Genomic DNA, 4,339 nt, shown 5'->3' on the forward strand with positions numbered 1-4,339 from the left:
TATGGGCCAATTTCATCCACCCTGTCAGAAAGGCTGTGAATGTTCCTGGACCAATATAACATGAAAGGCAATCCTGTAAGGGAAATATTATTTTCCTAGGATTCTCTAGATGATTTGTTGCCGTAGTGCTCCATATGTAGCGCTCCATATGTAGCATTCCCTGAACTTGTTTACAGAGTGTAGCTTAGGCTTTTACCTCTTATCTGTCTTTAAAAATTTCTTTTCACTGATTTAACGCCATTCCTGCACGTACCCAAGACTGTAATGCATTTTGTTTCCAAATGCAAATTCTTGGAAGATATTAATTTCCTCTAGAGGAAGTTAATGCATTTTGTTCCCCAAGTTGCTAGCCAAAGCCCAGGACCTCAGGGAAGTTGCCTGTGAACTTCACACTGTTTGACAGCGAGTGTCAGACACAGTCAAGTTGGGTCCACAATTCCAGGCACAGATTAGATAATTGTCTGGGCAAATGTCAGACGTTAACTGTGTGTGTACATAATTATCCAATCTGCACATGTAACCCTCTTAATGCTTGCAAATTAGGCATGCAACTTCATCTACAAGTTAGTTGAATGTGTTTTCACACTCATCTAGTTAAAAAGTCAGGCATACAAACTGTAATAATTATGCTATTGCTATGATTCTACTCTCGCTTGTGAGAACCTCGATTGCACATTTTCATTCAATGACAATTTTCACAAACTGTATAGAAGTCTTTTGAGTAGAATCAGGTGCTCCGTTTCTAGTTTCATTCTCTGAATTTTTAGATGCACTATGGAATCAGCAAGCGGAATCCTGTTTAAAACGTGATTGAAACCATCATCTGTTAAACTATTTGTTTCTTTCTGCATTGTCTGGGTTAAGCCAGAAGAAAATTAAAATATATATTTATGCTGTGTGCTGAGCTTTAAGTTATTAAACCCCTCAAATCAATGTATTCATATTTTTTTCTTTACTTTCTGTAATCCTCTCTGCTGGACCTATGAAAATAGACTAGAACATTTCAGCTTCTGTTTACACTTGTAATCCCCTTCTCATTCTCATTCAGAGCACTCATAGACATGCTGATGGGAAGCCCACTGAAATCCACAGAAAATATTTCTTTTGACACCAGTGATCACTGGATCAGGACATAAGTTCCCCAGATTGCCAGGGATTCACTCTGCTCCTTGTCCTGAAAGGTAGAAAAATAGTTTTGTGTTTGTGTATGGGGCAGAGAAGAGGATTTCAATGCATTTGAAGTTTAATGCCAATCAACACTCTACTAAAGAAGACAAATTTTCTGCCCTGGAATTTCACTGATATGCTTCCTCCAAATCCCAGAACACAACTCCCCTTTCCCAGTTCATTTGGACTTTCTCATGAGTTCTCAAAAATGGATGCAAAATGTTCCCTCACACTTCTGGCAGACACCTTAAGAGTTAAATTTCATCAGTCCTTTCTGATTTGACAATAATCAGATTATCCCACTATTCTTTAACTCAGGCTACCCTAATTCTGCCTCGTGGCCTCTTTCTTCCTTTGTTAACTATCACTGCCTTTTCACTGACAGCTCAAGCATCAAACCCATCAAACATTTTAGAATTCCCCTTACCATCTATTACCTGCTTCTTCCCCTTCTGCTAAGTAGCAGACCGAACATTTTCTTTTGTCAAAGCTTCATTTCTTAGACTCTTGGAGAACTTTTTCTTGATCCATTTTACTTCCTTTCCTAATAGCACCTCATTTTGTGCCTTTGACTTTCTGACTCCTGCTCTTACATGTCCTTACTTTTCTCCTGTAAGGGACCCTGTGTCAGAGACTGTGAACCAATTTCCACTGTGCTGTTTCACATTTGAATGGAATGTTAAATATTTAAACAGCAAAGTTCTTCTTGTGGTTTTTAAATCAGTATTAAGTGATAGTCAGAGTGAGTATTCAGGGAATAGAAGGGTCCTCTGACATCTCAAATAAGAAGTGATGTGCTTTTAAACACAAACTTGCAGCAAAATTTCAGCAAATAAAAAGATGTTTTCCTACTAAAATTTAAAAAAAAAATCAGAAAAAAGGCAAACAAAACCCCAAAAGAAATATAAAAACCCCCAGATTCCAAGAATTCTACAGGGAAATAAATAATTTTCAGTTCAAGGACCTGGCTTATCCCTTGCCTATGTACACTGCTGACCATAACACCTCTCCCCTCACACCCTATCCAGCAGAGATGGACACTGAAGTGAAAATCTTTGAGTATGAGTCTCTGTGGCTGCACTTCCCAGAATGTAAATGTCTTTTGGGCTGCATGAGTACTGGCATAACAAAACCCAAAATGTTTTCTCCCACCACCCTGGATCTAGAAGCTTTTAGAGATGTTTCTGATACAAGACCAGCAGATGAAACCCATGGTTGTCACTGCCTCAAGTAAGGCAGCCACTGTCACATATGGATTGGTGTGCACATTCCAGCAGATTTGTAATGAAGTTTAAATGCCTAAGGCTATAAATACATGACTAACTGTCTAAAAGTGTCTGAGCAGGTTAAATATCCAATTTCTCTTAAAAGAAGTTCATCTAAAAATCTCACAAAGCTTCTAATGGATTTTTTATCAATATGATACCAATTATATTTACATTATCAGACAGAGTAAAAGGGGGTAATTTGTCTCTTGGGAAGGCTGAGGAGAGAATGTAGCATCCCAAAAGGTATTTACAAGAGAATAAAGTGGATAACAGCCTTTATTCATACACTTAAAAGCCAGAATTTGCTGCTTGTTCTCAAATAAGTTCCAATTTTGAAGTTAACAATTACTCACATAACAATCCTATATCTTCAGTATCAAATGGTCTTTGTCATGTTCATCTCTGGATAGGAATCTATTGGTCTCGGCTTCATAACCTAAGTTGTTTTTTCTTCTACATTCAATGCAGGGCTGAGTCGCACATTGAAGAGAAGAAGGAAACATTTTTCAAGAAAATAATTACAATATTCCAGATGCTGCAGCTGTGTTTTACATTGTGTTCTCTTTTTCTTATTTTAGTTTTTTCCCTCTAGATCTATTTTTGTGGTGCTGCAGCTGGTTCCAGCTGCCCTGACCACTCAGAAAAACACACACAGTAAATCGTGGCAGTCAGAGTCCCAAGTTTAAGCACCCACTTCGAAGTTATGGTGAGAACCCATAACCCAGAACCATTGTTCTGCCTTTTGCATGTTTCCTCCCAATTGGTTAATATTTTCCCCTCCCTGTTTTATGTATGAGGTTACATATATTCATTTCCCTGGTTTAATATGTATCAGTTCTTGAAAGTTCTTTGTTCCTCAACACCCCATTGGATCCTTCCTGAAGTCCCTCCTATGTGTTGTTCCCACTGGTTCCCTCACTGTTCACCCTGCCTACTTGTCCTTATCCCATTGGCTGAGATTCCTTTCCCCGCCTATTCTGTACCCAGTATAAAGTCCCTGGACCCTGTTAAAAATTTGGCTCTTTGTCCTTGTCATTTCACCGGAATAAACCTGTGTGGAACAGAAATGGAGAGTCCCCTCTCTTTACTTCTTTGCCTTTGCCTGCATGCCTGCATAACAACGGCAGGAAGACAGAGCCCCTTTTGGGTGAGGAGCTCTACCCCTTTTTTATTGTGTGATGGGCACTGAGTGCCGCCTTCCAGAGGGTTTTTAGCGTTGACCTCCGGGCTTCTTTGTGTCAGCACGTGAGGGGTAAAACCCCCTTCTGCCAGCTTACTGCTGCAAAACCCCACATATTTTTACTTTGTTTTCCTATTTCTCCCAGACAGTAAAGGAATTGACGAGACTAAGAATTTAGCTTCAGCAATGGCTACAGTTTTGCTGTGCTTGTCAAAATCTGTATGGCCACTGATTATTGCCAGAGGGGATTTAGGGATTTTTTTTATATAATTTATTGGTGATCCAACTCTGTCAAGTTAAAAGGTCATATTCTACTTGAAGAGTTAAAGAAGCATATTTTGAAAAAAATTTTCACAATATTTGTTTTTCTACATTACAAATGAGCAAGATGTGGAGAAAAAAAAATAGATGATCTGAATGTCATTAAAGAAAAAGAAAACTCAAAAAATGGGGAAGGAAAGGGAAGGTGCAGGAAAGTGTGGGAACGGAAGCTGCAGGAAGGGAAGGTGCGGAAAGGTGTGGGAAGGGGGGTGTGGGAAGGGGAGATGCGGGGAAGTGCGGGAAGGGAAGGTGCGGGGCGGGAAGCTGTGGGGCGGGAAGGTGTGGGAAGGTGTGGGAAGGTGTGGGAAGGGAAGGTGTGGGACGGTGTGGGAAGGGAAGGGAAGGGAAGGTGTGGGAAGGGAAGGTGTGGGAAGGGAAGGTGTGGGAAGGTGTGGGAGGGTGT

The 4,339-nt window shown here is 40.2% G+C and overlaps 1 long non-coding RNA gene across 1 annotated transcript in view; it reads left to right on the forward strand.

Moving 5' to 3' along the window:
- Positions 1-3,479: 3,479 nt before the first annotated feature.
- The window catches only part of LOC108449701, a 3,784-nt gene continuing 2,924 nt past the window's right edge, over positions 3,480-4,339 (forward strand). The window contains exon 1 of the long non-coding RNA XR_001865969.1: positions 3,480-3,582. This is a non-coding gene — a long non-coding RNA (uncharacterized LOC108449701). The remainder of the gene's footprint in view (positions 3,583-4,339) is intronic.

This window comes from Corvus brachyrhynchos, unplaced genomic scaffold (genome assembly GCF_000691975.1).
Source record: "Corvus brachyrhynchos isolate BGI_N302 unplaced genomic scaffold, ASM69197v1 scaffold139, whole genome shotgun sequence".
Taxonomy (NCBI): Eukaryota; Metazoa; Chordata; class Aves; order Passeriformes; family Corvidae; genus Corvus; species Corvus brachyrhynchos.